Source organism: Trichosurus vulpecula, chromosome 6 (genome assembly GCF_011100635.1).
Source record: "Trichosurus vulpecula isolate mTriVul1 chromosome 6, mTriVul1.pri, whole genome shotgun sequence".
In the NCBI taxonomy this organism is placed as follows: domain Eukaryota; kingdom Metazoa; phylum Chordata; class Mammalia; order Diprotodontia; family Phalangeridae; genus Trichosurus; species Trichosurus vulpecula.
In genome coordinates, this window is record NC_050578.1 from 167,281,970 (window position 1) to 167,295,185 (window position 13,216).

General features: G+C 38.8%; 1 protein-coding gene across 2 annotated transcripts in view; it reads left to right on the plus strand.

The window, feature by feature from the left end:
* RBM47 (RNA binding motif protein 47) overlaps positions 1-13,216 on the plus strand; it is a 163,277-nt gene that overhangs the window by 53,538 nt on the left and 96,523 nt on the right. For both annotated transcript variants that reach the window (XM_036762395.1, XM_036762393.1), the window contains exon 2: positions 10,716-10,803. The gene's annotated coding sequence lies outside the window, so the exon portion shown is untranslated. The remainder of the gene's footprint in view (positions 1-10,715; positions 10,804-13,216) is intronic.

Sequence of the window (13,216 nt, forward strand, 5' to 3'; positions counted from 1 at the left end):
ACAGTTTTCCTAACATCCTATTTGCCCTGCTCCCATTGTTAGATTCTGAGCACTTGAAAGTCGGAGACTGTATTTTTTCATCTTTGTATTCTGCAGGTCTTTTTTGTTTTTGTTATTGGCATTTTTTGGACAGAATGGGGGAAGGGGAGTAATTTAGTAATAGTAATTTAGTAATGTAATCATTGTAGAGACTTGTTGTGGCTATGCCCTTTAATATTACAGGTTCATGTATCTTTTTAGAGGTGGAAAGGACTTTAAAGACCATTTAGTCCCTTGTTTTCAAAGTCTGGATCCCAGGAAGTCTCTCTCTCTCCCTCCCCCCCCTCCCCCTTTCTCCTTCTTCCTCTCCCTCTCCTTTGCCCCCCCCCCATACCCTTTCAGGGGGGTCCACAAGGTCAAAATATTTTCTTCATCATTATCATCATCAATTTAAATTCCTAATATGGGAAATATTGATAGATATAATCCATATGAACAAAAGCCCTTTGGGGTCCTTAGTAATTTTTAAGAGCGTAAAGGGGTGCAGAGACAAAAAAAGTTTCAGAACTGCCAATCTAGTTAAATCCCTTTACTTCAACAGAAATGAAACTTAATCCTACAATAGTTATGTGATTTGTCCAAGGTACAAGTAATAAATAGCCTACTAATCTGGTCTCCTGGCTTCCATTCTTTCATCCATCCTTCACATACCTGCCAAAGAGACTTTCTTAATACATATGTTTTATCATGGCATTCCCCTCTTTAAAAAAAAAATCTTTTGTGGCTGCCTGTTACCTTTTGGACAAAATACAAACTCAGCCTTCCATTTAATTTGTAATCTGTTTTGGCTTTAGCCTGCAGTACCATTCTAGCTTTATTAATATTAATTTCTTTCATATTCTGGGTTCCAGCTAAATTGGTCTGTGAGCATCTTCTGTCTTTGAATAGGCCCTCTTCCATCCCTCCCTCCTCACCTTCACCTCTTATCCTCTGACTTCCTGCAAGGCCACATCTTTCTCAAGGCCTTTCCTGTTACCCCTGCTCAGGGGTCAGTTCTTCACCTGGGGTCTGTGGACTTGTTTTTAAAACGTTTCCATAACTGTATCAGAGCCTTGATCCTCTCCAGTTTACTGAGAGAACTTGTTTTGATTCAGTAGGCCTTCTGCAATTACCTGAGCTTCTGTGGGAGCTTAAATGTATACAATGTTATTTCCCTTTGATAGAATGTTAGCTCCTTGAGGGCAGGGACTATTGTATCTCCAGAATCTCACACTGTGGCTAGTACTGTGGGTACAGAATATAGATTCATAGACTGATTGATCTATGAGACCTGAATTCAAATGTGACCTCAGAGACATACCAGCTGTGTGACACAGGCCGTGTCACTTAACTTTGTTTTGTTTTAATCTGCTGGAGAAGAAAATGGCAAATCGTTCAATTATCTCAGTCCAAAAAAACTCTATGTACATTACTGGTGTTCTGTGGTGGACAGAGTCACAAAGATTTAGACATGGCTAAATGACTGAACAACAGGGTGGATTCCTGTATTCACACAGATAAATTTCTTCCACATGTCCTGTGGAAATTCTCCTGTCTTCTTTATTCCTTCAAAACTCCATCAAGCATTTAAATCCTTGTTTTTCTTATGTTGAATATGGCCACAAAATATAGAATTGGGACTTCCTGTCGTGCATGCATGCGTGTGTGTGTGTGTGTGTTGACCTGTATTTAGAATTTGAAGCTGCGGCTGTCACTGCTTTTATAGTATGAGGAAAGAGGAAGTACAATTAAAAAGCAAAAAAGTTAGAAGTGGATTAAAAATATTTCTGGATTGACAGTTTTGAGCCTCTTGTATTTTGTGATGAATGTATTTTCTCATTTACTTAAGATTCTGCCTGTAGCTTCTGTTTAACAGATGGTAAAAACAAAAAAAATCCACTAGAAGAAAGCTGCAAATCTCTGGTTAAAGTCAGTTGTCTCTGAAAATATTTGTAGGTAGTTTAAGATTGCTACATAAATAACCTGACAATTGGCCACTTCTGCTCAGAACATACCCATGAAATCCACGAGAGGGCAGCTTTTCAGTGAGTCTAAGGGAAAATGTGGTGTTCTTTAGAATAGGCTGAAGGGTGACAGGAAATAACAGACTCCTCAGTATTTAAAAAAACTTTTTTTTTTTCTGCATTAGAAATGTTTATATCCCTTGACAGCTTTGTACAATAGGTTAATGTGCTTTTACCACTTGCTAAATTATTTTTAAGAGCAACAGTTTTCTGGAAATGGGAAGTTCTCTAATAAATTATTAGAGAACTTCCCAGGAACCTTTTTCTTTCCCTATTTATCCTCCTCCACTGAATTATAGAGCATCACTAGAGACAATGTGGTACAGTGGAAACTGTTAGCTTTGACTTCACATTGTTCTGTTCTACTTACAACCTGAGTGATATGAGCACTTTATATTAAACCCTGGGAGGTAGGTGCTGTTATCTCCATTTTACGGTTGAAGAAACTGAGGTAAATAGATGCTGAATTTAAACTCAGGTCTTCTTGACTCCAAGGTCCAGTCTCTGTCCTGGGTACCACCTGGCTACCTCTTGAAAGTTTTTACTTACTTCAACGTGTGGTTGGGTTGTCTCAGTTTTGTCCAACTCTTTGTGACCCCATTTGGGGTTTTCTTGGCAAAGATACTGGACTCTTTTAACATTTCCTTTTCCAGCTCATTTTAAAGATGTGGAAACTGAGGGAAATAGGGTTAAGTGACTTGCCTAGGGACTAGTTCAGAAAAAAAGATTAATGTACTTGCTATGAAAAAATACACCAAGATTTGTAGGATGCTTAGGTTACCATTAAAAACAAAAATGGTGGACCCAAAGGAAAAAATATAAGATGTTTTTTTCTCTTCTGCCCTTCTTTGCAGAGGTGGAGAACCATAGGGGTGGAACACTATAAATTGTATGACAATAGACTTTTTTCAGATGTTTAGTTAAAATTCATTATTTGCTATTCAGTTTAAGTGACACTCATGTGATTTTTCTAATTATACTAATATGAAATAAAAAATTAAGTGGGTTTTTGTTTTTTTGTTTTTTTCAGATAAAGGATATCTTTAGTAAGTCTGATCCAGACATATGGCTAATGCCTTCTTTCATGTTCAGGCGATATAAGTGTTGCATAAATGATTGTTATGTTGAGGGAATCTTTTCCTAGCTCAGTTCTTCCAGCTGTCAATCGTTTGTCAGCTGTGCTTTGGCCAGATTACTCTTCTTCCGAGCTTTCCCTTCTGACAACTATTATAGAACTTTATACCTCATACATATATCATGTTCTATTTTTTTGACTGTTACTTGTGTACATGCTTTGTTTCTCCCATTATATTGTAAACTGTGGACAGGGATTATGTCTAATGTATTTCTGCAAGTACTTCAGAATCAGCTTAGTACCATCCTGGAAGGGGGATGAAAGAATTTGATGATTTGCCCCTACCCTGTCTTCTCAGCCCATCTTATAGTACTCTCTTCATTGTTTTTGGTGTTAAACTGAAACCATATTCCTCCTCTTTCCCTTAACTTTCCTATTTTTGTGCCTTTGTCCTTCTATGCCTGGCATGCTGGAGTCTCCACCCCAGTTTGTTTAATTACACCCATTCTTTAAAGGCCAAGTCAAATCTCACCCTCTCCAGGAAGTCTGCCCTAATTTTCCACTTGACAGTTAGGATTTTACCTCTTTCAGATTTAATAAAGCACTTTCTACCTCTCTTGTGGGCTTACCATTAAAAAAAATTGGGGGGGATTATTTTGTATATGTTATACATATTTTTGTATATTATACAAATAATATCTCCCTCTTCTAAGACTGTAAGTTCTGCCAGGCTTAAGAGTGTGTCTTACCGAAACTTTTGTGTCACCCTTAGTACTTTGTGCCTGGTAGAAGGGCCTCATAAATGTCTGAGATCTGCTAGGATCAGACATATGAACCACCACCTAGCTTTTAAACCTCTTCCTAGGCTCTCTTTCCAATCATCTTGACACCTTACTCCTCTTCATGAACTCTGAACCAGTGGCTCTGGCCGCCCTGCAGTTCTCCCACCAGCAACTCCAAGTCCTGACTATGCATTATCATTGGCCCTCCATTTCTTCCTCTTCCCTGCTTCCTGGTTTCCTTCAAGTGTCAACAAAAATCCCATCTGCAAGGATCCTTTCTGGGTCTCTCTTAATGCTAGTCCCCTTCCCTCTGTGTTTATCTCAAATTATCTAGTTTGTACATAATTGGTTGCATCTTACTTTTCCCCAATGGATTGTGAGCTCCTTGAGAACAGACACTGTACTTGCCTTTCTTGGATCCTCACTGCTTCACAGATTGTCTGACATATAGTAGGCGCTTAATAAATGTTTGATTTGCTCTTAACTTGGTAGGCAATGGTTCTTAACTTGGGGGTCCATGAACTTGGTTGTTTTTTTTTTTTAATGTTTTGATAACTATTTCATGGCTACCAATGATACTGATTGTAGTGAGAAGGGCTGCTACAGAATTTTAGCTCTTACCCAAGAGCCTACTGACATTAATACTGACGTTAATATTGTACTTTCTTCGACATCTAAGGATGGAAATCGAATATGGGATTCAAAACTGACTCTCGTACTACCCTCCTCCTCCCTGCCCCTGAACTGGTTTGTTTCTTGATAGATTCAATTTGCTAGCCTAACTGATCAAGCATGAAACATAATTATGGGATAATTTCCATTTCCTCAGTAAATATTCTCTCATCTTGAGCTGGCTTAGTGCAAATAAGGGAGAGTTTTTCTTTGGGGGCCAAACCGTGAATCTTTTTACTCTTGGATAAGCAGCTGATTTACTCTGACTTCTGGTGCATCTCTTAACCTTTTCTGTGCCTCAATTTCCTTATTTGAAAACAACAGTAAAGTCTTTTATATAGCATATTTTGCCAACACCTTTGTGAGGTAGCTAGGGTAAATAAACTAAACCTGTTGCTCAGTCTGCTGCTGACCAGTATGGAGAGTGCTAGATATGAGATAGGAGGAGCTAGGTTGGAATCCCAACTTTGTCACTTATAACCTGTTTAACCACAGGCAAGTCACAGCATCCTGACCTCAATACCCTGTTCTATAAGATAAGGTGGGGGGTGGGGGCAAGAAAGAAGATCGGCCTAGATGATTTCTAAGGTTCCTTCTAGGTTTAAATTTTCTTTCTTAAGTAACATGATTGACTGGTTTGAACCCCTGCTCACCTTTTCATACATGTGCTAAAATAGGTACAATTCAGGAAGGAAGGAAAAGAGAAGCAAAGAAATCTGGATAACTTGTAACTAAATTATCCACAAAGGCAGAAATTGTGAGTAGGTTGTATACATCTTGGCTCGAGAATAAAAAAATAGTATCACAAACTACTTTGTAAACACAAAGTGATATTTAAATATGGGACAAATATTACATTAAAATGGTCTCTAAGTGAAAGTTTGAAAAAAAAAGAAACAACACTGAGCTACGAAAGGGAGTCAGATCCCTAAGGATTTTTTTTGCTCAGGGAACTCGAAGTCCCCTGGTATCTTCCCGGGTGTGTGTCTGCCTCACATTATTAAAATGATTGCTGTGGTCTTGTGATACTGCCTCAGGAAAAATAAATCATTGTAGAGAAGGGAGACCTGAAAACAATTAGACCACTTTGCTAAGACAGAAAAAGCTGAAGATATTTAAAAAAAAAACAAACCACCTGTCTGAACACCTGATCTCTATCTACTTTGGTAACTGACCTTGGGGTGATGAATTTGTGTTGCTTAAAAATAACTGGCATTTCTATAAAATGCCTTTTATTGATTGGCTAGAAAAGTTTAGGTGCTTTTCAACTGGGAAATATGTGCTCCTTCATTTCATTGTCTTTCAAAAATAAATCTCCAACTGGTAAAATGTTTTCGACAGGTGACTGTTAGACATTACAGAGTGAAATTGCATTATGACACAGCACCTCTTCCATTTGCTGTAAGCAAACAGCCAAGACCTTTATTGCCCTTGAAATTTGTACTCGTGACAGCGTAGAGGAAGAGGAGGAGGGAGTAAAACGCCAAGTTTCTGTAGGTCACAGTTCCTTCAAGCACCGTATGTTAATCAGAAACTCAACCTTGGTTAATTATGCAAGTATATTGGGAAGAACTTTGGAACAGATGATTGCCGAGAATGACTGCAGAAATTGGCAGCGTTTCTCTCTGTGTGTAATAATACCCTTATTTCCCACCTGGATGTAGACTCTAGGTTATCCTGGGCTCAAGGGGGATTATGGGGGAGGACAGTCAAGAGTTGTTCTTTCCCAAGCCTCCTTTTCTTCTATTATCCAATTTATCTATGGCACCACTAACCACTGTTAACTTATCACTACCATTTATTCAGGCTTGGGTAATTTACAATTTACAGGGCTTGCTACAAAGTAATTTTAAAGGTTGTCAAGTTCTATATATTCTTATTGATTGGTTTGAAAATGAACCTGATTATCTGCTAAGGATTTTCTCAGAAGATCACATCCCATATGTTTAAATAGGAAGAAAAGTTACTCTTAAGTGTGCCTAAAGCTCAATAAACATTTTAGATAGCCAACTCAATTTCCTAAGATATCTTTGAAGACTGTTTCTGAGAACCACCCTGAAGGTCATAGTAAAGAAATGTAAGCTAGCCCTTTGCGGGGTAGGGAGTAAAAGGAAATCCAAAATGACTATATAATGATCTCTCTTTTCCTTAAAAAAATTTTTTAAAAGACTTGTTTCTTAGCTTGTTTGAAAATGAGTGGCCTTACAGAATTAGTAAACGGAAGTGACCTATATTCTCTGTGCCTGTCCACGTAGACCAGTGGAAAATGTTTCATTTACCATACTAAGGAACTAGCCCAAAAATGTGCAGTGATAATAATGAAACATTGTAATTTTACATCTTCATGCTTTTTTTTCTCCCCCTTTCCCCTCTCCCTTCCATCCACTTAGTGGTCATTAATTACTTACCCTTTGTTACTCTGTCTCTGGGTCAATGTTATTATCTTTTCCATTTCACAGTTCAGGTAACAAAGGTACAAGCTAGACAGGACATCAATGAATTCCTGGTTCCCAGGGCACTTAGTTAACTGGATCAAACCCAGACTCATCTTCAGAGAAGGATTAAATAAGATGATTCCAGGGGTTGTGTGAAATTGACACTGAATAGCACCCCCCACTCCAAGCAACTCTGTTAGAGCAGTCTCAGAAACACATACGGTGTTCTGTTTTTTCTAGGAGAATTACATTGCTAGTAATTCTGAGTTTTCGTTTTATTTTAGTGGACCACAGCATCCTATACATCTCTGATTAAGGACAAATACCCCAGGAGTAAGTCCATAAAAGAGGAGCTAATAGAAGCTTTAAAAGTGTGTGTGGTTTTTCTCTCTGTGTGTGTGTGTGTGTGTACATGTGCATTTGTGTGTATGTGTGTGTTCATGTGTTTAAAACATATGGAGAGGATTAGGGACTGGACCTGTGATTTTATTTGTATAGAGAACTCTCCAGTGAGGAAACTCCATTCTGCACCTTAGTGGTTTTAGAGAATTTCCAAGGGAGAGAATTTGAGTGATTTGCCCAGGAGCAAGTCACCTGTATGGGGCAGAGGTGTGACTTCGGTCTTGTTGACTCCAAGGCCAGCTATCTATCCACTGTGCCAGTGCTGGCAAACTCAAATAAAAACGGGGCCACTACTCTGTACATAAGGATCCCTGTAGGCTGCTTATTTATTGACCTGTTTTTTTAAAAGTACTATTATCTATGTTTTATTGTAGTTTGATTTATTTTGTTAAATATTTCCCAATTATATTTTAATCTAATTGACTGCCCTTAGGAGTGTTGTGAGCCATATGTTTGATACCACAACTACACCATGCTGCATCTATTACATTTGGGATTCTAAAGCCAATGAACTCTTTTCACATTTGAAGCTTTAAAAAATCCTATATTGGTGTTCTTATTCCATTTTTTTCTTTAGTATTTCATTTTTCCCCAGTTTCATGTAAAAACAATTTTAATATTAATTTTAAAAACCATGAGTTCCAAAAACCATAGCTATATAAATTCTGAGGATGCTTAGCCAAAGGTCCCAGAGCAAGGTTTAAGTTTTTATCTTGAGGGTGCTAGAACCTCTGAGGAGTCAAGGTTAAGTCTTTAATGTAGGGGCCATTCCTGACTAACTCCTTAAAGAGGCCTATTCATTGAATGAGAGTTACCTCACTCAGAGTAAGAACCTGAAAAGACCTTAGCCTGAAAGGGCCAGGGTCTCCTAATGCATCCTGGGCCATCTCCAGGCATCCTGGTGAATGTCAGGCCACTGGACTGAGATGGCTTTGGAGGAAAAAGTGAGACTGGTGACCTTGCACAGCCCTCCCTCACTCAAATCAAAGTCAACTGCAAGTCATGTCATCATTTCCCTGATGCCATGGTCCTTTTCAAAAATGAAGGACAAACACAAGAAGTCTTTAATGTCATTGGTACCTGCTAGTATGTTCTCAATCTTGAATCAATTTATTCAGATAGTTTAAGTAGCTTTTAGAAAAGCAGTATTTGATAAGGTGTTGAATCAATTTATTCAGATAGTTTAAGTAGCTTTTAGAAAAGCAGTATTTGATAAGGTGTTACAGTTGGTACAAAAACATCCCCCAAAAGTTTATACAAATTCCAAGAGAAAATGGGCTCAAACTTAATGGAGCACATAGAATGACCAGAGAAGTTCCCCTTAGGCATGGCAGAGTCTCTTGGGCCTCTTTGTGAAGTCATCAGTCTACATCTAATGTGTCCTTGGCTCTCAATGCTGACAGCTGACCCAGGGATGCTGATGGGAAGATGAGAAGTCCAGTAACTTCTGGAACCATAGAAATTCACAAGGGTCTGCTATTGCCAAAGGGGAAATGGGGAAGAAGACCTAAATCAAAGCCAATACTTCTCCTCCATCTGAGTTTGACCTCCTTACTACTTAGAGGTTTTACTGGAGTGTCAAGCTTGCTCAAACCTCTTAAATGACTATCTTTTTTTTAAGTTAGGGGGCTTGCCTGGGGTCACACTGCTGGTAAGTATCTGAGACTAGATTTCAGGCCAGGTCCTCCTAACTCCAGGGCTGGTGCTCTATCCACATTCACAACTTTCCTGAAAACTGTGTGATCAACTGTCCTTGACCTGTCAGAATACTTTTCACCCCAGGAAAGTCCCAATTCCTACTTAGTCTAAAGTACGTGGCTGAGAGTGGGCATTTTATTCCTTACTTTAAATGGATGAGATTACTTGATCGAATCAATTAATCCCACCCTTACATTTAAATGCCACTATACAGTTGTTCTCCTATATCTGGTGTCTACAAACTCATCCAAATTTTTCTGAAATTTATTTCTCTGGCAGTCTGCAAATGAATGTAATTTTAAGGGTCTTGTGAGTTCTGTTTCTGCTTGGTAAAGACTTAGACAAAATGAAATCAATATCCTTTTCCTGTTGGAAATTGTCATTCTGGTCTACAAGAGCTTTGTACAAATTTAAGAAAGAAGACTGGAAGTCTTCAATATTCAGAGAAAATGTATTTTAGGTGATTCTTGAATTAATGAAGTCTTCTTGAGATTAGTTTTGGGTTCTTCTAAGTGTTTAGAACTAGGATTTGGGCTCTGTGAGCTAAAATTAGTGGAGAGCAATGGAGAATCTAAGGGAAGAGCCAGGGTGGTCCACATGTGATCTGGAAAATGTCTAATCTTGAGGCAAGAGTCCTAGAAACTATATACTTCCATATAGGACCAATGAATGGCGTTATCACACAAAACAAAGCAAAACCCTGAGATCTGAATGCAAGTCTTCCTACTCCTACTATACAATTAATGGAGGTTATTAGTCATTCATCTTTTTATCTGCTCTATGTTTTGTGCCCAAGGTGGACTTTCTGTGATGTACTTATTCTCTAGTTAACACGTAGTCTCAGTCAAATCAGTCATCTCTGAACATAGCTACAGATGTAATACCACAGAAAGAGCAAGCCTCCCAAATACCTACGTGGACTTATTTGGGAATGACCTTCAGGAATGCAGATTGCAATCTGCTTATCCCTGTCCATCTTTTAAGACTCACATCCATATTCTTCCAAAATTTCACCACTGCAGTCCCGCTTGGTGTTGGAGTCCTTTCAACATTTCCCATGACAATCTTAAGGGTACCAATGGAGCACTCTTACTGTCCACCTGTCATCTATTGTTTCACCATGTGATCAGCCCATCTTCTCTTTTTGTCACGCAACTCTTTAATGACATACTTTATTCTCATTTTTTTCCTAAAGTATTCTTCTTTGGTTGTGTGTTATGGCCTGCTCACACCCAGCATGCCTTTCCCCTTTCCATTGCCCTCCTTGTGATGTTCACCTTTAGTTCTTTGCAAGCTGTCATACCTCAAAACTAGCAAAGTGTTTATATTGGAACAAAAAAATGGACATTTGCAGTTACTGGAAGTTTGGGATCAGCAAAAGTACTTTACAGTATCCTGAAAGCAGTTCAGCCTGCTCACCTCCTTTTTCAACTCTATACCCACCTCATTGTTCAGTCTGTATTGATAGACGTACTGCTGGCAAAGCTATGGTGGTTCGTTCAGATACAGGTTGAAATTTGGACAATTGACATTCTTTGAGGGATTGCAGATCTTTACCACAAAGCTCTGCAAAATATGATATAATCAACATAATCTTATCCTCCAACAGGACCATCTGGAGGACCCCACTATTCACAGAGACTCCTTGCTTGATACTCTGCCCTGGATCTCCTCCATCTCAGAGGCAAATACTTTTGGTGAGTACACATCTCCCTATGTTACATCACATCCGATGTTTGTTATCAGAGGGTCATTGAAAGGGGTTACTTTGGGCCAGCTACTTGAACGCTGGCCCTGGAGTCAGGAGGACTTGATTTCAAATCCGGCTACAGATGTTTGACATTTACTAGCTATGTGACCCTGGACAACTCACTTAATAATGATTGCCTCCAAAAAGGGGAGGGGGGAGAGGAGAGTATTTCTATCTTAAATCCTCCAGAGAGTTTTGAATGTTCACTTTGTAAAGGGGTGCTCATTTGTTCTTTGCATCTTTTAAGTCTGCTCAAATTAAATGTCTATTCACCTGGATCCGAAATATATACATATTTCAAATTTCTCTATGTAACTTTGTATGGGGGTCTATTACATACAGACTATTCCTAAAATTAGGAAATTTGTCCCCACCCTCCCCATGAGAGATAGTTCCCATATTTCTTAAAATCCTAATCTTCCAAGTTTTACCTCTATGTATGAGACTTGCTATTGCCCTTAATAACCTCACACGAGAAGCTCCTACTATTATTACTGTAAAAAAAAAAAAGTCAGCTCAGATTTTTAGGCAGTATAAATCTAGTTAGGTGAACAAAATGTCCCTACTCTTTTTCTCTACTCCCTTTATTTATTTTAATTAGCTATAGTTTGTGGGGGGAGGTGTGGGTGGGTAGCCAGTGCTTTACTTCCCCTCCCAAAGACTATTGTGGAAACAAACCTGATATGTAAATTAATGGAGACCAGGAGGGGAGCTCTATTTGAGTAGGTCACCTGACTATGCATCCACCTGTTAGGACCATAGGTTATTCAGGGATTCCAGCATTAGCTCCTTAAGAGCAAAGAGTTTATTTTGTTTTTTTTGTCTTTGTATTCCTAGCACCTAGCATTGTAGCTGGCACATAATAGGCCCTTAATAAAATCTTATTGAATTGAATAAAACTGAACCTTAATGCACTATGCAGTCACTTTCTATGCCATAGAAAGCATCCTATAGGCAAAGCTGAGTTGTTTTTGCTCAACCAGTCATTCACAGTAAGTTCACAAGTGAGAAAGAGCGATTTTAATTTGTCACTGTTTAGTTAGCTGTCCCAAACTTTGCCTTAGTCAAAACTGAATTTCAGGGATCAAATTCCAAATTTCAAGGATCAAATTCCTAAAGATTCATTGAGCTTAAGCCCTCCAGAAATGACACGACACTTAGATTTTTTTTCATCAGACCTAGAATTTTCTTATAGATGGGGTGGGGCGGGGCATGGAGAGGGGAGAGTTTCTCATTGAAAAGCCTGTCTCACATTCTGGCAACCCAAAGAGGACAGTGGCATTTTTTGAAGGAAGATTCTACATACAGCTCCAGCAAAAGATATTTTATAGAGAAGGAAATTAAATATTTCTGAGCCATAGCAGAACATAGTAATTTGGTAAGTTCTAGTTGACACAAACAGTGTGAGAAAGGGTTGTCAGACTTCTTTAAAGCTCAAAAAATAAACACACACATCATCACCTGGTCTTACTCAAGCTGAAGGAAGCCTCTTGACCACCATAGAAATGTGGGCACCAGAGCCTAAAAATGGTGATATGGCTGCCACTCATTAAGTATTTCATAGGGCCATGTGATTTAAAGTAGAAAGACTCTTAGAGGTCATCCACTCCAACTCCCTCACTCTACAAATGAGGAAACTGAAACTCAGAGAGGTAACATTACTTTAGGGCCCTGACTTCCTTCATGACCGCCCAAATTTCACCTTCTACAGGAAATTTTTCCTGCTTCCTCCCCCCATTTAATAATACCTTCCCTCTGTGATTACTTTCCATGTATATAATATAAATCTTGTATCTACACAATTACTTGCATGTTGTCTTCTCCCTATTAGATGAAAGCTCCCTGAGGCCAGGGTCATTTTGTTTTGTTTTGTTTTCTTTCTTTGTATCCCCAGCACTAAGCACAGTGCATGGCACGCAGTAAGCACTTAATAAATGTTTGTTGACTGATTCTTGCTCTCAGGGACCTTCCCTTCTATTGGGAGAACAGTATGTACATGTGTTATTAAACTGATGCAAGACAAATACAAAATAAATACATCATGAAAGACCTCTCACATAGGAGATGGCATGTTAGTCACCTTCAAGGAAGCTAGAGATTCTAAAGGAATAAGTAATCTCTAGAGGTGATGAAGAAGTACAGGTATGGGGGACGGCCTATAAAGAGTCTTAGAGATGGGAGATGCAGTGTTGTGTAGGCTGCTTTGGCTGGAAAGATAAGCTGGATCCAAATTGTGAAGGCATTTAAAGGCCAAAAAGGTTTTTGTCTGTTTGTTTTATGAAACTACAGAAGTTTTGAGATTTGTCCGATGTACTTTGCATTAGAGAAATTGATAGCCGTTTGTCAAGAGGTTGCCTAGT